The sequence below is a fragment of the Gambusia affinis genome, linkage group LG10, assembly GCF_019740435.1.
Source record: "Gambusia affinis linkage group LG10, SWU_Gaff_1.0, whole genome shotgun sequence".
In the NCBI taxonomy this organism is placed as follows: domain Eukaryota; kingdom Metazoa; phylum Chordata; class Actinopteri; order Cyprinodontiformes; family Poeciliidae; genus Gambusia; species Gambusia affinis.
In genome coordinates this window covers 7,996,534-8,024,413 of record NC_057877.1, presented here as the reverse complement: position 1 = coordinate 8,024,413, position 27,880 = coordinate 7,996,534, and the positions used below count along the sequence as shown (strand labels likewise).

General features: G+C 38.6%; 1 protein-coding gene across 1 annotated transcript in view; it reads left to right on the top strand.

Moving 5' to 3' along the window:
• The window catches only part of dab1a (DAB adaptor protein 1a), a 270,399-nt gene that overhangs the window by 29,228 nt on the left and 213,291 nt on the right, over nucleotides 1-27,880 (top strand). The gene's annotated exons all lie outside the window — the stretch shown is intronic.

The window sequence follows — 27,880 nt, the reverse complement described above, 5'->3', positions numbered from 1 at the left end:
TAGTGCTGCATCCAGACAAAATAAGTCGCTGTTGCACTTTTGCTGGCCTCTGAAAATAGGAGTTTAACACAGCAGCTTTAGCAGCTTTAAACCATAAAACGTTTCAGACCTTGGTATTCTTAGATGTCGGGAAACCGCCTCGTCACTACTTTGCATAAAAAACTATTTGCATAATGATACCTCCAAGTACAAACTATGAGTTACAAAACGTTCTGTTCAGGGTTTTGGACATATTTGTGTGCACATACAACATAATGAACTCTTGATTTCTTAAGTTGCACTTCAAGTCTAACCTTTAGGGATTTATTTTTTTACTTTTACAAGTAAAAAAAAAAAATCATTATGCTTTGAGAGACCTAGCAATTGGTCTGTCAAAGCCTAGTTTTTTAGGCTATACTGTTTGTATTTCAGTTGACTTCTTAAAAATAAAATTACTTTTTAATTATACATGATGAATTGATGTCTGTTACCTTTCTGCAGCATTATAAAACGGTAATCTGATTAGTGTAGACCTTGCAACAAATCGGTCCCACTTTCAGTGCCACTGCGGTCACTTTATCTGGCAGCAGCCCTGGTTTAATTTGCCTTTAGATAAGCTTTGATCAAAGAGTGAGGTTTTTACTTGCCTGATATTGACGAGCTTCTCGTTTGCCACCAAAAGAGCTCTGATCTGTCCAGTCATTGAGGTGTTGTAAGTGACCAGGTAATGTGTTGGTGACAAAACCTCTTAGCCCTTGAATAAGTGAGTGGGGTCTCTGTAGATTTACTTTGACTCCCACAGATTCAATAACAACCTGGCAGATTTGTATCAGGGAAGTTTGGAGGTCATGTTAACACATCTTTGTTCTTTGAGCTGTTAAGCAGTTTTTGCAGAGTCAGCTGATGTCGAGAAAGGAGAAAGCTTAGGTCAGATTGGTGAAATAATTTGTGATTGGTGAGCAGAAATGATTAACTTCTGCATTAAAGTTGAGCTGAATCAAAAGACATTCTTCCACTTCAACCCTGTGGTGAAATGTGCAGTGAAGATCATTTTCCTTGCCTTTAGTCAAACAGGTGAAGATGATCAAACTACAGCTTTGCTTTGTCTGGAGAAAGGAAATGGACAACTTTCTAGTCTGAGAGCCTTCAAAGATGGTGGATATAGGAAAAGTGATTTCCAAAAGCTGCAAGTGAAACCAATTCCACCATTGCCTGTCAGAAGTTGAAAGCTTAAAGACGAAAAACATCCTCTCTGTACTCCAGTTAGCCTTCCTGTTATCTGTCAAGTCTCACAGATAACTGCTTGAAGAACTGGAGACATGCCTCAAAATGTCGTAGAGAATATTTTATACTAGAAATTATAATCAGAGTGAACGCAGAGATGCAAGAAGCTATTCAAACACCTCGCTGGTGCTGAAAATACCAGTGAAGTTTTGTATCTGTGGTCTACAAAATCCACCCCGAAGACTGTTGTTGTCATTCTTTGATGTATTGGCACTTAGATATGTAATGTTTGAGATCTGAACATAAACTTTTCTTGTCCACAAAAACATGGTTTTATGCACAAGTCTGCATGTATAAAAATTAACGTTCCGTGAATGTTTGGGTAAATCTACACAAACTTTTTACCTGCCATAAAAATGTGTGGCAGAAACCCAAACCTTTCCAGTCAATAACAAACTACAAAGCACAGAAGAGAACGTAAAAAGACTGAACTACGATTCCATCCAGTGTTATTTCACCCTAGGAGCAAAGACCCCTATGCTTTTTCATAATTTTAATACTTTATTGTTTAACACTAAATAGTGAAACTGAATCACATTTAGTCTAATAACGTATCATGTTTGTAAATTAATGGGAAAACATTAATTTAATAAATATCAGGGAAAATGGTTAACTTCCCCCGTTTTTGTTTGTAGAGGTAAAAGTGCATTGGACTGTATGGAGAAGAGCATGAAATGCATGTTATTTGAGCTGCACTTTTATTCCCACTGAAATCAAAGACGGATTCGGATCATCAGATCAACTCTGAACAGGTTTGACAAAGCAGATGAGGTGTAGACAGTCGCATGTCCATAAATAGCAATTCAAACATGTGAGTAATTGTGGAACAATTGCAGTTTTGGCACTGCTGGAGGACATCGCCAGTGGAAGGATTCAAAGGGTTTAGAGATCAGCCTGATCACATGGGCACATGATGAAGAATCACTGATTAGCCTTCAGATTGCCCAGAGCGATCCTGGAGCGGGAAATTGCCCCAGCATTACTGAGGGACACCAGGAAGAGCCGTGTGCTGCTGCTGCTGGTTCAGGTTCTCGCATTTTAGCAGGAAACAGCTGACAGGTGGAGAATCTGACAGTCATCCCTCAGCTGAGCCATGGCAGCCGAATGGGTCGGCCTCATCCGGTTGTTTCGTAGGCACGCACGTTTCCCCAACGCTGTGGCTGAACCGGCAGAATTTAAATTACTATTGGTAACAATTAACTGATTTCGTAATGTGATTGGATCTGTCCACTGCAGTCAAATAAGGGCACCGTCTGTGTATGAATGTGCCTTTGTGCATAGATATCATTTCCATTATGTAACTGTGCAACTTGTATGCCAGGTGCAAACATGCCCAACAAATGTAGCAACACGCTGGCCTGGTTCAACACGTGATTCCTTCATAGTGCGGCTCAACAGCATGTTGATTTCCCCTCTAACTGCAAAGGACTACCTGGAATACTGTCTCTGTTTTTAAATCCCAGTTGAAAACAGACTCACCAGGTCAAATAATCATTTTCACGTTGATCATTCTACTCAATAAAAGCGGTTTTGAAATCCAGACCTCCTGCAACTTTTATGTGTTCCTGGCCCAATAAACCTGAATCAAATGACTGAGTTACCTCCTCAGTATGCAGTCAAGTTCTTTAAAGTCCTGCTAATTACCTCATTATTTGACTTGGATGTGTTGATGCAGAGACGCATCTAAAACCTGTGGGACATCGACCCTCGAGGATTGGATTTGGGGATCCATTCTCTAAAGATTTTTTCTATTTTAATTCTTTTGCTGTCACTTTTTTGTAAGGTGTTCTCCTTTTAAAAAATGTGTTGCTTTCACCAGCCTACGATTGGAAAGCAGAGATCATTGCCATGGTTCTTTGGACATTTTCTGGAAGCCATCAGGGGCAGCTGCGCTCTGGTTCACATATATGAAGGAAAGGTGTGCAGTCACATGAGTGCGCAGAGTTTTCTGCATTAAAATTTTGTGCGCTGTGCAGACTGGTCTGTTATCACTGGGCTGATCAAGTTAAATGTTTTCTTCACCTATCTCTACTTCGGAATTAGAAAGAAAGACGCCCGTCAATAAGCATATGACCAGTAAAAAAGCAAAAACACACATGCAATGATGATAGGCAGGCAAAGGTGTAAGTGAATTTCAACTCAAGTCCTTAACCAGTAAGCTGCTCATTTCTCTTATTTAGTCAAAATGCCTGAGTTTAAATAATCCTTTGAGTAAGAATGTACTTCACACATCTGATTATTCCTTCATTGAGCAGGTTTCACAAACAGGACTTGCTCTGTTGATATTACAAAAACAAACAGATAATGAAGTAAATTTTTCTTTATTTTTTCCACTATATTTTTCCACTTAGACATGTTTGTACATGTTTTTATATGTTGTACTTTTACTGTATTTATTTTGTATTTGTTGCTGTGCAATATGGCTGTGTAGTTTTATCGCTTGTACGATATTTATCAAAACTTTTTTCTTTGAAGGTATCAATTTTTCATCCGCCAGTATCGATACATTAAATCGTACTTTGAGTTTTATGTCCAATCCATAAATCCATGAATTAAATGACAGCTATCACACATGACATTTTTTACCCAGTTGCAAATGTACATCAAAAATGACATGTAATGAAAGAACCAGTTCCACTTAATTAAACTAATTAATTGGATAAATTTAATTATCTAAAATAAGTGAATAAGTAAAAAAAGGTTCTTTTTCTACATAACCAAATACACAAAGCCACACAATTAACATTTAAATAAAGCAATTGTACAACAAAAACATTTATTACACCACCAGTTCACTTAATTCAGTCCATGTCTATGGAGCAGTCACAAAATGTCACCAAAATCATTCACTATAAAATCTTCCAGAAAATCTGAATGCTTTGAATCATATCGTTTGAATATTGTGATATATAAATATTATGAGCAGAATATCTCGTGTTGTATTGTATCATGAGATTAGTGTGTCGCTACAGCCCTACTGTGGAAGCCTCTCCGAAGAAATGTAGTGCCATAAAACAGTCTTATGTAGGATATTTCCAAATCAATAGCATTGCAGTATTTCACTTTATCCATTGTCTCACCCATTTGTCCCCCTTCCTCACCTCCACTGCTCTACTTCCCCTCCTTTTTTTCTGTTGCACGGCAACCATTCGTAATTAATGAGCTTTTACGGTTCGATCTGATCTTCCTCTGGGTTGGACACGTCTGATAAGCCAAATGGAATATTCACAAGGACCAGGCCTTCTCTCCTTAGCACTGCCTGGAAATATAATGAGCTGCAAATGAATACACTCGCATACATATAGATGCACGAAGCCAAACACTTTAACGCACACCAACTGTGCAAGCTCAGGTTAATACAAATGTTTTTTTTGCTCTGATCTGCACTAATGAGAAATGCACCAACAAGTGATTTGTTTTGAACTTGAAGGCGGTGTGCATTTGTCATCATTCAGAGATTCAGAACCTTTACATAATTAAATCTATTCAGTGAAATGCCTGAGTGAACAGGAGGGTATATGTTGAACTCTGGTGGTTTAATGAGCATGTGACATTAGTAAGGAAGCAAAACAGGAGTTCACATCTAAATAATCTTCATCCAGTCATTAAATGTAATCTATCAAATGACACTTAACATCCTTGCTTATCACTTTGCCCCGTTAGCCACACTCGACAGCTGTCAATAGACTTCTCAAGTGGTTCTTTATAGAGGTTAATTTGCAGCAAGAAGATGAAAACCAATTTCCCAAATGAAATGATTGCCAAATATCGCTGTGATTTTTGCTGCGAGGATCTGTGGTAAATGTCGACATGTGAGTTATATAATATTTGATGTCGTCAGCATGGAAGGACATAAGGATATCCTATAGAGGCTTTCATTTTGCTCAGAATCAGTCAGGTTTATTGCTGTGGCCATGGCAACATCCAAGACTGGTGATAGAGATGACATTTTTTCTAGTGGTGATGCTCTGAACGTCCTTGTTCAAACGAGAGAGACGGTTGGAAGCACATTTGGCCACAGCGATGGAGAGAAGGGAGAGTGGCAAGGGCTGTAAGAAATTTCAGATAAGGCGGCGCTCAGGCTTTCTGTTATATCCTTTGAGCTGCTTGTTCTACAAGCTAGAGGAGCTTTGAGGTGTACTTAGTTTCATATTTTTTTTTCTGCCTGCTTATGTCCACAGATGTAGTTTTGTGCAAAATCAGAAAAGGTTGCAGTGCTCTTCTACTTACGTTTAAGCTTAGGTGTTTTTTTTTTTTCTTTTTAATCCGCTCTGGCTGCAAGATGAAGGTCAGCACTTGTAGAGTCAAAACAAGTGGAGAGTAGCTTTACCAACATGTTTCTTGAGGTGTTTATTTTAAAAACATTGGTGCTTCACTGAACCATGAAATTCATATTGTAAAACAGTACAATTGTTTCGCAAACAAAAATCGAGATGCAACTTTTAACATTTTGCCATTTAATGTTAACAAAACCAAGAAAGTCCCAAATAAAGTCAGTGTTATGACTGGGCACTTCCCAAAACAAGACACACTTGTATGGTATATATAAAAATTACATATGCATATGTATTCAAACTCAAATTGTTTGGACGGGATTTGAAAAAGCTACACGCCTGCCCACATAAGTTCCAGTGCATGTAAGAGCACAAACCAGTCATAGGACTGGTCTGGAGGACATCCAAGACAGAGGTGTCTCAAGGAACAAATCTGGGGAAGGTACAGAGACATTTCTGCTGTTTGAAGATCCCAATGAGTGACTTTCATCATTCACAAATGGAAGAAGTTTGAAACTTCCAGGCTGGTCGTCTAAACGGAGCGACCGCGTATCAAGCTGATGACTGAGAACCAGATAACTGTGCAAGGGCTCCAACCTTACTTTGTAATGAGAGGGGAACCTTAATAAAGGAAACGTTTAGAGGAGAGACAAATTTTGTGATCAGTTTTAAAATAAGGCGGTCTCATAACAAAATGTGGAAATATGCAAGAGGATTTTCTGACCTGCTATTGGTAGTTTGACATTTGTTCTTTAACTTGAAGTTTTGAAGGATTTACTCACTATCATTTAAACACAAAGGTCACCATCACTGTTTCCACTGTAATTACCTAACAGAAGATGAATCACTCATCTCTGTTGAGATGTTAACAGAGAAAAGGACGGAGACGGAAATCTGTCTCGTAATGCTGGGAATGTGGAAACTGAGAAAAGGAGAGGAGGGAGTGAAAGCAAAATGAGAGCAAAACCGAGCCGAGCAGGGAGGGGAGCTCAGCTGCTGACTCGAAGCTCTGCAGCGTGGAGCTTTGAGCGAGAGACTCGCTAAGCCGTGCATGTGTCTGTCGTGCTTGCTGTGGTGCAGACTCTCCTTGCCTCGATAGCCTCCCACCGCCGCTTCCACCACTCAGGCAGCTGGCTGCGCCGCTGTGTTTCAACAGCAGCTGCTGGGCTCCACAATCTTTAAGTATCTCTTTCTGTGACTGAGGATTTCCTGCCCCTTGGAGGATTCCCTCTCATTTTGACTTAAGTAGGCTGAGAAAAAGAGACAGTTTGTAGGAGGAGAGGAGGACTCAACGGGCCGGGAGTGACCTTCGTGTCGTGGCAAGAAGAGGAGAATCGGTAACGTGCGGGATCCATCAGGTGTGTGTCAGCACTTAAAGGGACGAGTAAGAGAAACTACTGTGGGTTTGAGGTGCCAGTATGTTCAGAGGCAGTGCATGTTACAGTGAAATAAATGCTCTGTATTGAGTAGTAATCGATTTGTGCTGAAATGCTTTGAAGCGTTTTTGTTTTTTCCGCTATACTACTCTGTTGAAGCATGCCAGTCTGATGAGGACAATAGCGGAAGGAAAGTTTCAAGAAAGAAGGCAAAATAGAGATGCAACTAGGTGTTGATAAATGCATTCTAGCATAAGATGGATATTGAGAGCAATGGATAATGCTGCAGATGGATGGAGCAGGAGACTGGGCAGATGTACTTTCTGCCAGCTACAGCTCAGTGATGATGACAGACATGTTTTCTTGTGTTTTGTTTTGCCGGCCTGGACCTGACTGGTGAGAAAAATGTCTGTTTTGAGTATCAGCCATTATGAGCTGGGTGCTGCCTCAAGGTTGCAGGAGTGCTCCCGCAGACTACTTGGACTGTCTGTGTACCTTTTTTTTATTTATTTATTGATTTGTTACATTGTGCAATTTTACTGCAGCAATCAGCCATGTGGACAGATAAAGGAAATAACATTGACCATCTTGCAACAATTCCAACCTTGGGTCATGGAAGGTCATGCCAATGTTTAGTCATGTTCCCTAAACATTGATACCAAAAACAAGTGATAGACTTTCATGAGAACTGTCAACCCTGATGATAGCTGTTTTCTGCATGACAGTGCAGTTCTCCCTCTTGCCACCCAGCTGGCTAAAGAACATGATTGAAAGGACAATGTACTGGTGTATCTTCTAAACTTCCTGGATTACAATCTGATTAGACGTCAGTGACACACAGGAAAAGAAAGTCAGTCTTCAAAAGCTTCAGTCTGCAACTCGCTTGACCCAGTGAGCTACACACACTAAAACCCTCTGCGTTACTCTGTGTCCATGCCTTGTCAGTTTAGAACCATTTTGCCAAACAAAATTGACGTCTTCTTACAAAGCGGATGATTTGTGTGTAACTTTTTATGTTCAGTGTGGTCTCTGCAGTCTGAAAACCATGTCTGTGTTCATTGTTAACATGCAGTTTTTTTTTTCAGGTGTAAGAATTGCTGTTCTTACACCTGGAACAGCACAATTTATTTTTACAACAACAACAAAACATAGGTACGTTAAAATGAGAACAGCACTCTGTGGCTGGTGACAAAGTGTTTGTGTGGTCATTATTTTCGTAGATAATTTCTTCTACATGTCTAGACCTTTGTGCACATTTCTCTGCATAACCATCATTACCAGATATTAAAGCAGAGAAACACAATGTTCGAAGCCTGCAAAAATTTTCTTTATCCATCTTGGCCTCCATATTCTTTCCAGATATTTAGCAAAAATCAGTAGTTTTTATAACTATATACAAAAGTCTAAAAACGGATCAGAAAAGAAAAGCATTAAAGGGTGAAATACAATCACAGGTAGAGTAATATATATTAATTTAACAAATTAATTTAGCAAATTCTTCAACGACAGACATATTTAAGTTCCATTCATCCTGAGTATAAAGTATAAAATACAGTAAAGTTAAAAAGAGACCATAAATTTAATTTTTAGGGCTTTTGGTCTTGGTTCTCCCTGTCACAGCTGCTTCCTTGCACATTTTGCACCCTCCACATTGTCAGGAAGTTTCTCTCGCAACTGTGTTTGAAGGTTGATTATGCAAATTAATAATGTGCTAGTGTTTGTTTAATTATCTCCTCCAACATCTTCAACTGGTTCTTGTTTGTGACTTACTCATGCTCTTCCTCCTTAGCTGTACCTGTTGCAACATTTAGACACGTCTATACTTCAACATATCTGAATTCCCTCCTCAGTCAAGTTCTCCAGAGTCCTGCTGATCACTTCATTATTTGACTTGGGCGTGTTGAAGCAGAGATGCATACAAAGGTTTTAGGACGCTGGCACTTGAGAGCTGGACCTGAAGACACCTGGTCTAGAGCGTCTCATTAACTTAATTGCGTTTCATCAATCCAGACTTAAACTGATGGATAGGATTAATCCCAAGAAACTGATTTATCTTTTTCATCTTGTTCTACTGCCAATGTGCTCTAGTGTTGATACAGTTTGGTTAACCGTAACATTCCCATTTGAAATAGTAGGGAATGTTACTGTTGTGGTTTTCTACTGACTTTCAGTGGTGTCTAAAAAACTGCCACCTATATTGAACTGTAGACACAAATTATGAGCACTCAAGATTGTCACTGTGGCGTCATAGCATCGTGCTCATATGGTTGATACGACACTTTACTTACTGAATTAAAATGTGTTATGCTCCTATAGTTGAGTTAGTATTCTTTTCATGTTATCATATTGGGTTGTCTCCAGTTAACAACGGCACATTGACATGCAGAGAATCAGGTTTTACTCTGGCCAATCCAGTTTGTAATCTGTGACTCAGCAGCACTTTCTGAACTAACACACACACACACTCACTGCCTTGTGCTGCTGTTGAGGTTGTTGGGATTCTGTCCTCGCCTCCGTATTGGCATACCACAGAATATTGACTGTGAATATGTGCCCTGATGTAGTGGATATGAGCTGGAAGATTACTCTGTCTGAAAAGAATAGAGGTCTACTCCATAACACTGGCTTGTGTGATATTGCATTGTTTGCTTAACTAGATTTTCTGTGTTCATGTGTGTCTTAATGCCTGTAACTCTGCTCTGCAGCACTCATAAATTTCTATCTTCTCTAGAGCTTTTAGACCAGGGGGTGGGGGGTATTAAATGACTTTCTCTTTGCGCTGTCTGCCAACCATGAGCCAGGTTTATAATATCTTTGATTTAACAAATCTCTCTCAATCATCAAATGGGCTAAATGTACGCAAAACGTTATGCTTTTAATGTATTCATTTAGCCTCTAGCATGGCTGTGGGGGGGGGATAAAGTTTGTGGAAAAAAGGTGTGTGTGTTTGTGTGTGTTTTCAGCTAAGGATAAATGTGTTATCTATGTGTGGAGGGAAGGGGGGAGATATTTTCCATGATAGATTCGGACAGAAAATTTCATTCCCTATACAAGTGCTGCTGGAGTCTGTTTTTGAAGCTTGCGGAAGAGTGTGAGTGTTTATGAATGAGCAATATAAATGCACATATTTGTGTACATATAGGTGCTCTAACATTTTTTTAAATAAAATTTCCACTCTGTACTTTGTCCTTTTTGTGTCCTTTATGCTTTTAGGATCTGTTAGACAAGGCAAATTTGGGATGGAAGGAGAGGAAAGGAGATTGCATCTTCTTCCTCACTTTCCTCTTATTGGTCCTCCTTTGTGCTATTATGGCTATAATGAAGGCTCATTTATCTCAATCTCAGCACAATCTCATCTTTCACAATGTGACTGCTGTGCTTCTGGAATGAGGATGAGTGGGCCTTTTTTTAGGCACCAGTCATGCCTGTGCCTGTTTTAAAGGTAGATGCTCGAATGCATTTGGGGATTCAGTGACTGACATGTTGACAGTAGGCACAGGTCAGTAACAGGTATGCTGAGGTTTTTAAAAGTAAGCCTCAAAATCACAAATATATGCAGCCAAAGTATAAAGTCTAGAAGAAAGTGTGTAAAGAGAGTAAACCGAGGTTTTGTAATTGTCTCTTACTTTCTGCATTTGGCTGTCCCTTTCTTATCGATGCAGCGTTTGTAATCTGCAGGAAAAGAAGACAATAGGTATAATCTGCAGAAAGCGCTTGAACTGTTTTTAGCAGGTGTTTATCTATATTTTTGCTTAAGGCTAGTAACACAAATTTATGCAACAGTAAATTAATGTTATGGTCAACATAATTTGCAATAACTATATAACCAGTTCTATGCTTCAGCAGAGGGAATATCTTTTTTTTCTGTTTTTAAGTGACAACGGTTGATTGTTTTAGTTGTAATATTGTTTTAATACCCCAGAACATAATATTTCTGCTCTGGTTATAATGCTGTCAGAATCTCACACCAGCTCATGCCTGGTTGACAACACTCTTTGAAAGTGGATCACATTTGATACAAAAAGGGCTATGCATTGTTTATTTGGTTATCACTATGAGGGCACACTGCTGGGAATAAACTGGATCAGTAAACACAGATTACACAAAGAGCTCAGATTAAGTGAGAATCCTTTTGAGCTCCTGGGTTCTCCTTGTCCTACTGGAGCGACTAAGGAATGACTAGCAGAGGACGAGGTGGATTTCGAGGCACGGAAACATGGATGTGAGCAGAAAGATAATGGCTGACTAATATCATCACTGGTCCCATATCCTCCAGGTCTGATGAAGAGCCTCTCTGAGCATTCCCAAATGCCGTGCTATGATCAGCCAAGGTCACAGAGATTCATGGCACCGCGCTGCAGATTGATGCTTAACTCTGTCTGGAAATGGCACAATCTAATTTGGTCAATGGGCTTCCTCCCTGCTTCAGATGAAAAGGATGATTCTCTTCACCCTGGGGCCCTTTGAAGAAGCCAGTGTGTATGTGTGCATAACATAGTGTGCCAGCTCACAGCTTGTTTAGTCGAAGGTGCGTCTTTCTCTGGACATCTGGTTTTATTACTTCTTGTGTGTACATGCAAGCATAGGTATGTGTGGATGTGTTTAGTGCTTGAATTCAGATGTATATCCCTCTTCTCCAGTTTGTGTGCTACCACAGCATGTTGTTAGGTAATCCATTGCAAGTGATTGGCAGGCCATGATATTGGTTTGGGAATAATAGTGCTATGATAACTCAGCAGTGTTTGCATCCAGAGGGAGACTCCCAGGTAATCGCATTGACTCAACGCAATTACGGTCTTGAATGCATGTGTCTATGACAAGACATTGCTATTTTTCATTTCCTCCTATAAATGTCACAAGCTGTGGCATTTATGACTTATCTGTGTGCTTTCCCGTGTGTGTGTGTGTGAAATGCTGTCTGGCAGCTTAGCAGACAGAAGATTGCTTGTGAGATTTCTGTAATGTCTATAGTTACGTTGCAAGCAGGCTTAGTAGGATGAGATTTTAAGGATATGATAACCTTGAGATAAAACACTATATTTTTATGGTATCACTGTAATAACACAAACATTTAAAGCTAAAAAAATAAAATGCCATTATTTAATTTATTTAAAACTGAATAGCAACAATTTTTACTGTTAAAGTACTACGTTGACTTTTTATCAGAGTCAGAATGCTATTTATTCTTCTGTGAAAAGTGTTTGAATCCTTGCACTTTTCTTCTTTTTTGTTGCACAAGGAGCAATAGCCTGAGTAAAAGGAAAGTTACAAAAATGAATGAAACAGTGGTGAATCTTCCCTGGATTGGGGATCCTACAAAACGTATTTAAAGAGTGCCTCCAGTTCAGGAGACTAGAAACAAACTCAGAACAACATTCAAAACATTGGAGATGTTTCTTGGGTCAGTTAATGTCAGTTCATGGTTCAACAATAAAAGAAACTCTCAGGGAAGATGTTTTTGCATAGAGAATTCGAAGGTCAAAACATCTACTGACCAAGAGGAACACTAAAACCCATTTCACATTTAGCTACCAAAAAAACAAAAAACAGATGATGATCCAATAGACATTTGGAAACCGAAAAGCAAAATATAGGTTTTCAAGTTCTAGTCAAAGACTAGATTTGCATGAGATTGAATACATGTAGAGTAAAACCCTCATTCAGGGAAACATTTGTAATGTGAAGGGGGACATATTGGTTTTAGTGGCTCACAAGCTGCTTGCGATTCTCTCTCCTGTGCAGCTCACGGCAACTTGACTCGTCTGTCAAGGTTCTCATTTTAACTGCAGCTGGTGGACGATTTTATTTAGAAAAGTTTTATTTTGAGCTTCCACCTCTGTTTCCAGTTATCCTTTTTGGAGCGTGCAGTGTCGTGAGTTGTTACAGGTAATCAGGAAAACTCAAACATAGAGTGAAGTCTTAGCAGTATGTATTCTGTCAATCAGGTGGAATAGATTCTTTCACAAAGCAATAGAAACAGCACAGAGGGAAGCAAGTTTGTAAACGTCGAGGGGTCCAAATAAATATTTTTCAAATGTGAAGAAGACGTGTCCCCTTCACATATAATTGTTGTGATGTCTATGCCCTCCTTGCCAGTTGTTCTTGATGTTTGGTTGTTGGTATCAGCATTGCTCAACCAGTTATTAGGTTTAGGGGCCAATTACTTACAGCTGGGATCAATTGAATATATATTTTTTTCTGCTTAAATCCTTTCAAAAATGTTCTTTTAAATTTTATCTTTCACTGATGCCAACATTTGCTTCATCTGAAAGAGCTAAGTGTGTCAATAAGCAAAAGCTAAATAAATCTGTAAGGTGAACAATTTTCTCAACACTAACAACTTACGTTATTTTAGAAGAAACATTTGAGCAGAACAATCTCTGAATGCAGTAGCTCAAATTTATCAAAGTGAAAACACCAGGCTGTGTGCCTGGTTAGCCAGCCTTTTACTACTAACAGGAAGTTTGCTTTAGCTTTCTAATTTAAGACAGTTTTATTCTGTTTTAAATTATAGGATGAGGCTCCTTTAGTGTCTACTGCATGACTGCCCTCTTTGTGTAACCTTAAAAGATAAAATAGTCTTTTATCTTGGTGACGGACAACTGTAGTGGCCATCTCTCATCTTTTTTTTTAACCAACAGGATAGGCATAAGAAAGCTTTTTATTACAGTACTTTTAGAGAGACACAGCTGCAACAGAAACTCTTGACATCACTCTTAGAGAAGTTGGAAATAATGAAAGTACATCAACAAAGTGCACAGTCACAGTTTTTGTCCAGGTTGATTCAAGGAGCTGCTGTAGGTGAAATGCAGTGCAGCAGAAACTTGAAGATCAGTTACAGTGATGGAGTGAGCCAGTGCTAGCAGTGTCAGAAAATACAGTCTCCTGATCTACTCTTTATTTATTTATTTATTTTTTGGGCAAAATTTCACCATCCTTGATCAAATTTTGCGCCGACAATTAAGATTAAGGCTGAAGAAAAGAATAAACAAAAATGAACAAAGTTTTGTGAATATAATGCCACATGCAGTTGACACCAGATATTTATTTCTGTTTGCTAAATTTCACAATGAGGGAATATAAAATGTATTTATTAGTTTCTTCAAGATAAGTTTGCAGGCAGAATGATTTAACTTCAAAGAGGAGATAAAACGATGTACTGTGGTGTGAAAAACTGTTTTTTAAACCATTGCCTCTTTGATTGATGAATTAATTATATTAATTATTATTATTTTTTGCTTGTCACACTTCAGTGTTTCAGAACATCTGACTAAATTAAATTATTTTCAGTGCAAATAAATACAGAATGCATTTTTAAATTAGTGTTTATTGTTAAGGGTGGGGGAAAAAAACATCCAAACTTGTGTGAAAAAGTGATTCTTCCTAAACCTATTAACTGGTTTGGCTGAATGTTTCACTAAAGGTCTTAGAAATCATGTATTTATTAGAGATGTATTCTGGAAAATTAATTAAATTGGTTTGACATCCTGAAACACTGAAAGTGTGACAAACATGTCGAAAGGAAATCAGAAACGCTTTTTCACACCACACTGTAACAGTTGAAACTCCTGTGATCTGCTGTACATCAAAAAATATTCATCAGATGTAGGACCGTGAGGAATTGATAAAATATGCTCCAGATCCAGACACAAACAATGCGAGAGAATGTAAAGAATGAGTCCAATGTGAGTCGTTATTGAGAATAGTTGAGGCATCTGTGGTTCAGCTGTTGGGGAGGCAGAAGGTGAACAGGGTGCACCAGGATAACAACACGAGGCTGTGGATCGATAATGTACTCTCCAATCCATAACATATTAATTGGGGGAAATGCATTATTACTGTTAAGAGATGTCAGGTGGACAGGGCAAACTCTCACACTCTGAAACAAAGAATTGCAGCCAAACAAGGGTGAGGGACAGAACACTGGATCTGGGAACAAAGCCAAAGAATAAACACCATCCTCCCTCCTTTCTCTTTTCTTCTCTTCTCTTATCTTTTTTTCCTCTTCTCCTCCTCTGTCAGGATTCATTTTCCCAATGCACCTTTTTTGTTCATTTCATTTCCTTTTTTAATACCCTGATTGAAGTGGTCACCTTTTCTTGTCGTGGTTAATTAGGAGCATGTGTCAAAGTCCAACTCACTCGACCATAGAGCCAGGGATGGCAGTGAAGCTTCTTTCTCTGCCTGAATAAAAGGAGCCTGCAGTCCGTATTTAAAGTGAAACGGCTAAATGTAACATTTTTGATTTCAAGTGAATCTGAATGTTTTTTTTTAGTTTTTTTTTAACAGCTGTACTGCATTTTCCAATTGTTTGAAAAGCAGCAACCTATTTAGGAATACATGATCAGATATCATTGTCCATATATTATTTAATTCATGATTCATTCATTCAGTTATACCACATCTTCTTGTCAATACAATAACACATTAAATATAAATCCTGTGTGCAAAAAAAGTCCCTAAGTTGCAAGGTTTGCAGGACCTCATCATATATGGTGCTTTAGCACTACATATATATGGGTAGACATGCTGAACTGCTGCATGTGTACCGACACTCTTGACTTTGTATTTGGCGTAGTTTCTTTTCACAGTGCCGTGTCCGACAGAACCATCCTGGGTCTGTGCAGTGCAGTAGATTGTACTATGGATTTTATACTTTGAATTGAGGCTATTAGACTTGACAGTAAGTGTGAAAAGACTTGACAGGCTTGTTAAAAATAGAATGAGCAGTGGCTTTGTAATGCCATTAATGCTCAGCTGTGCTTGGACTTTAATGCACAATGTGTTGTGCCAGCCTAGACAAATGACCATTTTGAGGGAACTCTACTAATTTTAATAGAAAAGGTTATCTTCTTTAATTTACCGTGAATTGGCCTCATATTCCTTGAACTTTCAGTCTTTGTTAGGTAAAAAAGACAAAGAATCTCAAATAAAGTCCATTGAATCAATTTAATTCAGTAGACATGCAAACACAAAGAGGTGCATGGAACGCTCTTCCCTTAAGCTTAAGGTCGATGGATTTTTTATAAAGAAAATAAAAACTTATCTTTATGATTAAAACAATCAACCATCTTATGTACTGTTTGTCTTCTTTACAGCACTTAATCTGTCCTGAAAGGTGTAAATAAGTAAAATTTTACTTATTTGCTACTTTCTTTTGTGCTGGTGTCTCAAAAAATCCCCCCCAAAAGGCCTCAGCTTGTTGAACTGTGACAAAATATGGAGAAGTTCAAAGGGTGTGAACCTTTTTTGCATGGCACAAAAGCCTTATCTGATATAAGGCTTTTGTGAGATAGAGTTAAATTAAAGAACATTAATAATAAAGAACACCTAATAAATCAATAATATTAGGTGATCTCATTCATGTTTTATAAAATCAGCAGCAGTAGAGAGAAAACAGAAAATACTGAGCTACTTGTCATAATCCCAAAGGGTGTAAGTTTGTTCATTTTCTCTACTGATGCTACTCTTACCACAATCAGCATCATAACCATAATTACAACAATTACACAGCTCAGCCTCTCAAGTAATCAACTTTCACTACAATTTAGCAAAAATACCAATACAAGCCATGTATTTTCAAAACAGTGTTTTATTTAACATTTGTCCTCTTTCACACAGTCGTGTTTATTCCTGCTGCAGCTGCATTTTGGATCTGTGCCCCCCTGAGTCTACATTACTTCAGCTATTCACAGCAAGGACAATCCAGTATGTATCAAACAAAGAAACAAAAAATCTACTAAATATTTAGCAAAATTCCCATAATTGTTTGTTTCTGAGATGTTTTTTTTTTTTTAGCCTTCCCTAAACAATTAAACTCCCTTCTTGAACCGTCCCTAGCTTCCAAAGCATTCCTCCTATCCATGCCATCTACCTTGGACTTAAGGGATGGATTTAAACATCGTGCAGGGATGCCATTTCTTTCACTCATATAATCCACTCTCTGACCATTATCATCTTTTACTGGAACAGGACCTGTGTACCCCCTCACTTACATAGTCTTGGAGCTAATTTGATGAGGCACGCAACCTAAAGGACAAATCAGTGTTCAGAACAAAGCTCAAGTACGGTTATAATGTCCAAGCAGGAATGTACACCTTAAGATTTATCAGATATCTTAGACTGCTGGACGTGAAACTGGATTTACCGACTTGAACTACAGTGAAACATTTATTTACTACATTTGAATAGAAATGTGTGAACTACGTGTTTAATCACTAACAATTAGTTGCTCAGTCAAATAAAAAGCTTAGAAGTTTAACAAAGTCTAATTTTCATCCATAAATATTCCTTCTGCATGGCATTTATGTGATGCATCAGACTCTATTGTGAGACTCTTCTAACATCTCCAGTCTACCTCTTTGAACTAAAGTCACTGGGGTTCTGCTGGTGACTCAGCTAATTGGTGTTTGAATAGACTTTTTTTGTTGTTGTAGACTTTTAAAAGTAGATTATTTAAAGTACTGAACCAAACATAATGCCCTGAGCATTGCGGTATCAGTTCTCTGGTAAATGCTAAGTACTATTCGAGGATCAGATAGTTGGATAGTCAAACATTGAAGACAGAACTTTTACAAATGATTTTGTCCTTCCTACAGTGGCACTAGTGTGCTCTATTTGTTATTTAGTGGTTTGTGGCAGAGGGAAGTCCTTCTAGAATGTTAATGAGCCTCTGCAAATTGAACTCGACGACTTTTGTTCTGCATTGGAAGAGCTTGGCGAGAATAAAAAGCTTATATGGGATAGAGAAAGGGCAGGACCCTGTGGATTTACTAGGTAGTGCATGTCCCTGCTCTCAGATGTGGGTCTGACCTCAATGATAAAACCACAATGATTGTGAATAAAACCTTCTCTCTATAGGCAAAAATAAACTATTGCACAATTTTTCCCCTGTGCCTAACCTTACACTCATAAAATGAGTCAGAATGTATTTAGTGTAAGAGAAAATCCGCTGGTCCTTGACAGAAAGGTGAGCCAGAGATGTCTAATTTTCCTTCGACCATAAATACAGATAGTCATCAACACATGAGGGATTCTTTGCAGTGAATTGTAGAAATAACTCTTGATCACACATCAAATGAGAAGGAAACGTATATCTGCAATGTGTTCAAATGTGGCACATATTTTTCTAATTCCACTCTAGGTTCAGTTCAAGTGCGGTTCGGCCACTGTTTTAAAGATGGTGAAATATTTGACTACATTTTAGATTCTCGTAAGTAAGAAGTCGTCCTTCACCGAAAAACAAAAATATTCAGTTGAGGGCACTGAGTAATTAAAGTAAGAAATGCTAAAATCTGATGTATTAATTGAAGCAACGTGATGTGAAGCATAGTTAAGCTGCTTTAAAACATAATAATCACCACATTACATACCATCTTTGTAACATTATCTGAAGTTGAACTCTGAATGAACTCTCGTGATGCTAAAAAGGGCAAACTTTGCAGATTTAAAGTGGTTTCTGGTTTGCACTCGTCTCCTACAGCAGCAAAACTGTAGCAGCTTTGGTTCACCGTTTCAAAGAAATATTTGAAACAGGAAAAAAGAGCGTCGCCAACTATTATGTGCATGATTTTTTGCTAGAGGAAATCCTGCGTCATTCAGAAAACTGTTTTCTCAGGAGTAACGGCTTGGTTTATACTTGTCTGTACGTTTGTAGAACAAAGCCTCTTACTGTACCTAATTTTGGTGTCTGGGTTTTTTCACTAGGCTTTTGCTTTTCCGCTTTTGTTCTACTTTGACTGGCATACTTTTCTGCTTCATTTCTCAAGTTTTTCCCCTGCAACTTTGCTCAAACTTTTTAAATATTTTTAATCAGGTACAGGTACATTTTCTAACATCTGATTAGAAATTTGTGAAATTAAAACGGGTTAAAGACCCTCTGAAATATTTCTCTTTTTCAAATGCCGCACTGTTACGGCTATTAAACATGCTCCACTTAGAGTGGTACAGGTATTCAACATGCATTGTTAAATCACATCAATATGGCCAAGTAGGAAGCCATACGTAATTTAGTTTATTGTCGCGGCAACAATTTGATTAAAACAAATCTAAGTTTATTTCTTTATCGTTCTCAGGACCTCAGATTTCTTTGGTTGACTTACAGGTGGATGCTGAGTGAGTGCTAACAAACAACTGCGTCTTCTGAAATCTGAAAGCACAAAATGCTTGTAAAATGGTTAAACGAAGCCAGCATGTTTGAACCTGTCGTATTTGTGTTTTTCAGTTCGAAATAGCAAAGGTTTATTGATGGCCTTGTGTTTTCGGAAAATCGGCACAAGTGGGAGAAAAGCAAAGTGTACGAAGCTTCCAACTCCGGCTTTATGCATTTATCTCAAAGCCGCAGCTAAGCTTAAGCTAGGACAGAGAGGAAAATGGTGGACATTCAGACATAGAGGGGGTGAGAGAGAGCACAGAATCAGGAGGGTTGCCAGAAGCCTGGCTCAGGTTTTGTATCTATGATGGACATGGATGCTGGAGCTCTGTATGCAGTCAGAGATCGTATTCGTTCAGAGAACAAGGATTGTGCATCTGAGAGAGAAATAATAAAAAAAGAGATGCTGTAGTTTTGCCACTAGTGTGAGAAAAGCAGCTTCTGCACTTCCTTCCTTGCCATCTCTGTCCTCTCTCTCCTCTTCCCTCTCTGCAGTGAGAGGAAGGTAAGGCCAGATGAGTTGCTGTGTTACCGGGAATGCAGCAGTGAGGGAGGTGAAGCTTTATTTTCCAGGGAAAGGTGTATTTTTCTCTTGTCAACAGCCAAGAGAAACTCCCCCTCCCAAACTCCATCTTATTCCTTACATTTCTCTCTGCTTCCCATCTTCTCCCTTTCTCATTTCTTGTCTCCTATGTGAAGCTGTACAGGACAGATTGAGGGTATTATTTTTTTTTTTCCTCCGAGTTTTTCCTTCCATGCTGTGATACTGAAAGTCCCTCTCTGCTCCTGTTTCCAAGATAAATTTAAAAACATTTTTCTACAGCTGCACTCAAAGTCACCCACCGCCCCCTCCCCCCTTACACTCCCTCCTTCTGCCCCTCTATCCCACACATAGACCTCCATACACACCCACTCTCTCAAGCCTCACATACACAACCCGTCTCTTCATTTCTTCCTGTGGCTGTGCTTCTTTCTTGAACACTGACATCAGATAGCCTCCCTCCAGCAGTCCACTCCTCTGGGAGGGATTTGCATCTTATTTGCATCTCATGACAGATTAAATAGAGCAAACTGAGCTCAATCTGGAGTGGAAATGATGAGGAGGGAGGAGAGGAAAGGTGAAAGGAGCCGAGGAGAGGTGTTCCTCCGAGCAGCTGTTACTGTGACTCTCCTGTCCCATAACCAGCTAATGTGTCTCCAGAATGAACCGGTTCATATAAAACAGAGTCGAACTGGTCAGTGGTTAGTTTTGCCTTGTAATGTGCTCTAATCAGTACCATATGGCTAAACATGACTACCTGCTTTATTTCTTAAAATACTGCGTTTTAGGATATGCATAAGATACAGTTAAGGATCAAATTATTGTTTACATCTGACAAATTTAGGTTTCAAAAAATTCAATTTTGCCTAGTTTTTGTACTGACAGGAAGAAGTGTAAAAATTTTAGGAAGGCCCAGTCAGAGTCCTAATTTGAAGCTGATGTGGAAGGAGCTAAAGATTAGGGTGATGGCAAGGAGCCCTTCCAACCCTTGGAGTTAATCACCAAGCATAAATCATTAAAATGCCACCAGACAAACTAGAAACTGTTCAGCAATTATGGCTAAAATGCTGCAATACGGAAAAGAAGAAAGGTGTAATCATCAACCATTTTTAATTTAAATTAGTGGTGGAATTCATTTAAAACTTTTCATTGTGTTGATTGCAGGGCTTGTAATTAATCACAGTTAATCACATTTTAATCAAACTACTTCAGCAAATAAACATTCTCAATTTAAAACCGTTTTTGCTGCTAAATTGAATAAATAGACATGTGAATTCAACAACAAATGTATTTTTTTGGTTTTTAAATCTTAGGTTTCTCAACCATCAAACTAATGAAAAGTAGTAAATTATGTCCATTCAGCTCTCAAGTGTTTCAGGAACTTTTTGCACACACAATAGACATTTCCAACGTCCCATCAGATTATGTTTTGAAGCAAAAAAATGAACAAACCACAGCGTTTATATCTGCAAATCTAATATACCGCAGATTTACGGGTTTATCAGAAACCGATGAATTTAAAAATTTGTAAAACTTTGATATTGATTAATCAGAATGAATGCACTAATGCGTGCAAGACATATCACAACATTCTCTAATATTATAAATTGTGCGGTGAATGTGGACTAAAACCAGAACTGAATTAGTAGGTTGGGAATGTTTACAGTTAATCCACACACACAGAGTTTCTTCTTATTTAGTCAGCCGTTTTGCTTATTGCTACCATCTGGAGAATTTCTAGAGTGAGAAGTGTACAAGATTTTACTCATAAAACTTTGATCAAAATGTTTTCATGAATCCTGGATAATGTAATAACACCTAAGGAAACAACATCACAGGCGTAAAATGATGATAAATGATCATAATGTTCCCATCTTGCTGCTTTGATTAAATCCATGCCAGTCAGTATTGACTCTGAAATATATGTACTTATGGTCAAAATAAATCAACCTCTTTAGCACAGTAGTTTCATTCAAGTTCATACACCGTACTGAACAGACATGTTTTTTTTTTGGGGGGGGGGATATGTTTGATAGGGCAGAAGATATTTGTTTGTGTAATTTCATATAAGTCAGTGTGTGACAATGCTGTGATGAACCCTGACACATCGTGCAGCTCCGTTATAATTACCTTATTGCGTTGCCTCCTCAACGGCAAACGCCTGTGAGGAAGAGGCTTTTTCAATTAGAGCTTATTCTCTGTCTGAGCTCCAGTCCCCGCCACATGCTCTGTGATTCTCTGTGTGTGTATTCGGTAACCTTTCTAATTTCACACTTGTTAAGTTTCCTTGTAAAAGCCAACATTTTAGTAAGAAGCCCTCAGGATGGGTGAATGTCATTAGTAATTGTGTGGAAGTGTGTGTTGCTGTGTTAGATAGAGCAGAGATTAATTTAGTAAGTGAAGAGACGAAGACTCTCCCACACTCTCTGAGACTCGCCCACAGACCTTTCACTACATTGTCTTGGACAGAGACCCAAACACACACACACACACCTACACACACACATATTACAAGCAGAATACATTACCATACTGTTGCTTATATTCCTGTGACAAAATGAGGTGATCGGCCGTTTGCTGTTGCTGGTGATCCCAGACCTCTGCAGGCATATTTTGCCTTGTGTGTTTCATGTTGATGATTATGCTCTCTTTCCGTTTGTTTCTCTGCATGTTGTTCCTCTCTCACTCCTCCTCTCTCTCTGTAATTTATGTGTTGTTGTTGGAGCTGGCGCTGATAGGCCCAGAGATGGCATTTAACTAAAGAGCAGAGAGGCTGTTAGCTTCTCCATTCATCTAATCAATCTCACTAATGAAACCACTGTCCTCTCCACAGCCGCTTTCTTCCCTGTCTTCCTTCATTCTGCCCTCTACCTTCTCATCATTTGCTCTCCATGTGCCTACATCCATTCACTCGGTATCCTATCGGATTTTCACGGCTGTTGTTTGGCTTCCTTTTATCCTCGCTCGCTTCGAACATCTGGCCTAGATTAGCGAGCAGCAGAATCGTTCCCAATGAGCCTGCTTTTTTAAAATTTATTTATTTATTTTATCACCATTTCAGCAAAAACTTGCAACTCCTCCTTCCTCCACCAGAATGTATGGTGGATTGACCCAGTTTGGGTGAGAATGGGTATTGTGTCTACATGGTAGTGTGTATGTCAAAGTGTGTACTTCTGCCTACTTGAGGTTGTGTCTTCTCCTGAATGTTTCACAAAGAAGCTGACATGATACTCCTGCAGGAGTGGATTATTTTGTCCATATCAGGGAAAATGCTTATATTGATTTGCCTTTAAAAAGCAGTTTGAACACCAGGTTTATTTGAAAATTAGATCTATATTGCCGTGTTTCTGAAATGACATTTAATAGTCAGTCTACCAAGCCGTTTGTTGCACATTTTCTAGAGGCTGCATGGAGAAACGTATTTATTAAATCAGATTGGTTAGATATCAAACATATTTATTGTTGCACTCCACAGGCTGTACTTACTTAGGACTTAGATCAGTGAGATAATGACAATCTAAAGATATGTCATTTAACACAATGTGTGCTAAAAGAGCTTGTTTATCAAAAACCAATAGTATTTCCTTTGCAGTCCTTAACATCTGCATACTTGATGCAGTTTTACTATTAGGCAATGACAGGAAATTTAGTTTGCTGTCTCATTACTTCAAATAGAAAAAGCTGATGAGAAGGAAAGGATCTCAGATTTTCTGCCAGTCTCAATTTTCATCCCACATTCTTGAGCAGAAAACTTGATGAATTTGAAGTTGTTTGGTGTACACTGAATGTGGCTGAGTTTTTAACCAGCCATTCCAAAGAAGAAAGCATCGGTCTAAAACGACAACATCAACTAATTACACATGCTTTATTAACAGACTTGAGTCGATGTAAAGTCAACAAAGAACACAAAATATAAAATAATGAAAATGGAAAAAAACAATAATGGAGAAACAGGGGGGGGCATAATGCAATGAACTAAATCTATCTACTTCATGTACAGGCAATCAAGTAGCAAATGTAATTCAAAATAACTTATCTGCATATTAAAGTGTATGAGGAGCAAGAAAGGAGGCACCAACACTAGAAGAGCAGCCATTATTAAAAAATAAAAATCAAAAGGCTCTTGAGAACCCAGGCAGATATCTGGGATCAGACTGGGGAAGCCCCACCAAGAAAAATTGGCAAATGACTATAAACGAGACTTATTATAGGATTTATCCTACAAATATTGATATTTAATTAATTTCACAATCAAATAGATCTTTGAAACCACACGTATTTTTATTTGTATTAAACAATCAGTAGAAACAAAGGGTCTGTAAATCAAAGCCTTTTAGCTGATTTTATTAACAGAAGATAAATAAAGCAACGATTTCATTACTGGGGAGCTGAGGAGAAAGAAAACAAGTAGAACAAAAGTGATGAACATTTGAGTGAAACTTTGGCCTCGTATAAATTGCTGTTGTGGTTGTTAACGCTCAGCCATGAGGTCCTGATGTGAGGCGGACATAAACCTTACAAAGGATCTTTTTAGAAAGGTTTTTCCCCTACAGCAAGGTCACTCCTCCACTCCACCCACCAGTGGTTCTCTGTCTGAATCCGCCAAACGTCCAGAGGGTTTTCTTTGACTTCTGAGGACAGTCCTGTGTGTCTATTTTTATGAATATCAATTTAAAAACTAACGTAACGGTTGCTTATTTTTAAAAATCCAAATTGATTTCCTGATATAAAATTATTCCATACACTTTGGAGCTGTTATGTCCAGAGTGGCAGTGTGTCAGTGTGCCTCACACACTGACACACAAACACGCATACAGGGACAGAAAAACACGCGCAACATAAATCAGTTTCTTGAAGGCTGGTCTCTATAGTGAGGCCATTTTTACTTCAGTGTATAAATACATATGTTATGGAGAGTGTGCTTTCGCTTGTGTTCGAGTGTTTGCATCTTTGACTTTGGATAAATCTGCTGAGTAACGGTGCAGAATAGGTTTGCTGACCTATGTAGGAGGACAAAATATATCATTCACAGTGCATTCCCTGCACACATATGGACATGCATAAATATATGTAGAAAGCTGTGCATGTGAAAACTGTAAGACCTTTCGCTGGGCAGATCCCAGTGCTCTGCAGTATGTACTAGTGATGCACAGATGAGATCTTTGTAGCTCATTTCTGAGTTCCAGTATTGATGAAGCTTTGACCCGCGATGCCCGTTTTAGACAAGTGACTTATTTTTAGGAAATATAATATACACGAATATTGGGATATTGGAATTCTATCCTTGAAATGTTTTGATTCACCTCTTGAATTGCACCATTAAGGAGGAAACTGTGAAACAGAGATCCTGTAATTTTTCCCCATCCCTCTGTGAGCAGAAGATTATTGCAACAAATTCAGCTTTGACTCTGTTTTCAAACTCACTACACACGCATACACCGCTCAGCCGGATGGGCATCAATCACTCCTCAAAGCTTACATGTCAGGTGTGTTTGCTGCCACTTACTCCTACATACCTCTCCAGGCTCACCGGCCAAAGACCTCAATCAGGATTTGCATTCACTGCACAACACCTTTTTGCTCCTTTACACACTCACTCCCTGGAAAGACGAAGAGGAACACACACTTGTATCCAAGAAAGGGAGCTACAGTGCTGTTTCGCTCTATAAATTACAGTAAAACTAGATAATGAAATAGAGACTTGAGTCTTTTTTTTTTTTGTGAGATAAATGAGTGTGTGAATATGATAAGAGGAGGAAAAGAGTGGATAAAAAAGATGTACGGAGTAAAGGTGTGAAATTGAAAGAATCAAGCCAGGAGGAGGGACAGGGTAGATGTCTGTGTGTGTTTGAGATGAGTCTGCATAATCGTGCACGGAGCTGAATGCTGATCAGGGACAATAAAACCTCCATTAAAGATTTATCCTGGAGAGACAGAAGGAGGAAGGGCTGGATGATGGAGAGAGAAAGAAAAAAGCTAGAGGGGAGGCATGGAGGTAGAGAAAGCCCTCAGGTTTGTGTCATGGAGTGGATTATAGCAAAGACACCTCTCTCCACCCATCACTGCAACACACACACACACACACACACACACACACACCCATATATACAGGGTGTTCAGACTCTGTGCATTTTAATGGCCCTGTCACCTCCAGCTATAACACCAGACAATGGCTCTTTGAGCAGACACTCGTCTTCAGAAGTGTCTTTCGTGCTTTCTGACAGGCTCATGCGTGAGCTAACTGGCTAACTCACCACAATTATAGATCCCATCTGTGTAGTCACGGCGCAGCAGCAAACCTTAGCAAAACAAGCCCAGGACCACTCTGTCAAAATGTCACCTAGACTAGGCTGTGCTCCAGGCGAGACACTCAGGCGCTTTTTAGTTAATATCTACAATAGCTTTCCTGGGAGGCGAAGGCTTGGGGGTGGGGGGGCGGAAATGAAATGAAATGACATGGAGAAAATGTAATCTAATTCACCGCACCCCTCCTCTTCCTCCTCCAATGAAGTCTGCTGTCAGTTTTATCTCAGCTCTCCAACCTCATACCTCCGTCTTTAAACCCCCCACCAGTTTCATCATGTTTGAAATGACTGAGATTCTGGATTGATGCTGATGACATTTGAGCATGTGCTTTAGTGTTTCACTTTTAAGTGACTGACTGGTTGACTCATAGACTGGATGTAAGTCGAGACGAAGGAGGAAGAAGGGCTGAATCAGTGAAACAGAGGAAATGGGAGGTGAGATGGACTAAGAAAAGGATAGGGTGTCTAAAGTTAGCCACCATTCTGAGGCTTTTATAAGATACTGTGAACTTTTGTTAGAAACAAAAAATTCTGATTAAGTGTCTTTTTGTTTAGTGAAAAGTCATAACAGAATCACTGCATTATTTTTTTTTCTTTGCAGCTGATTCTAGGGTATGTAGTTCCTGTTTTGAGCCAGGTTTGGTCTCGGTGTCTTAGTTACATAGACACTTCCCGCCTATTGACTCTTGAATATTGTTATTACCAGAAACTCTTTAATTCTACATCTGTTCCATCTGTGTATCTTAGATACCAAAGATACCATTTGCTTTGGTATCTACAAAGATGTTTCATATAGGGGCAGAAGTTAAGAAATCAAGCTACTTTAATTGGAAAGTAACTCATCTAATATCTTTGACGTGGGTGTGTCTATTTTCCTGTTTCGTTTAATGCACATAACGATGAAAGGTTTAATGTTAGGGTGTATGACTGCATCAGGACGTAGTAGCTGATTAGTCAGTACTCGACTTCCAGTGTCCTGCATGTCTACAGTTTTTTCCTCCCTCAACACCGGGAGAAATAAATGCGTGTTCATCATGAAGTCTTTGAAGAAGTTTATTATCCACCTGTGTTGGAGCAGGGACTCTTCTAAAACATCCAGGACATCAACTTGTACATTTGTTTCTCTCTTATGCCGACACGATTCACGAGTGCAAAAAAAATTATTATTGGTGAAACACATTATAGAATCACTCAGACTGCCATAATTTGGAGCTGCTTTTGGAGTTTTACATCCTGAAGTATGCACATTTTCAATACAAATACCCAGATTTGTTTCCTTTTCTCTTAAGATGTTATAGATTTCAGATTCAATTGGTTTAAATCCCAAGAAAAGTGACATTTTTCTACATTTTTTGATTATTCAAAAATGATTAATGTGTCCATAACTATTAACTGATGTGGTTATTGGTGTTTTTGAGAAGACTAAAACAGGGAAATAGAAAAATAACATAACTAACCATGAAAGCTTGCAGAAATACCCACGTCTGTCTCAAACCTTCTCAAATGGACAATAGTTTTTGAATTGCCTGGTTATAAAGTTTTATCTGTGGTTGATTGAAGTCACTTTCTCTTTTCCCTTCACAACTTCTCAATGTTAAATGGTCTAATTTGAAAAGGCTTTATATATATTTATATGTTTGTAAAAGATAATAGAAGAACACAAAGATTGAGGCTGAAATGAACATCTAAAAGAAATCAATGAAGGCAAATTACATATATAAATTACTGAAAAATCTATTTAAAAAAGTCAATAAATTCAACTTTCTTTTTGTTGTCTAATGACGTTCCCAAGACATCTGCTTGGCTGAGGATTACACTTACACTGGCTTATAATTGGTTATGCCACGGCTAAGATAAGATATGCAGAGCAAGCCACATTTATTGGCTTTCCAGAGCAAGATGGTAAAAAGTCTTAACATAAATACTTTTATTGCAGGAGCATTGATCTCACATAGATCCTTTAATTTGAT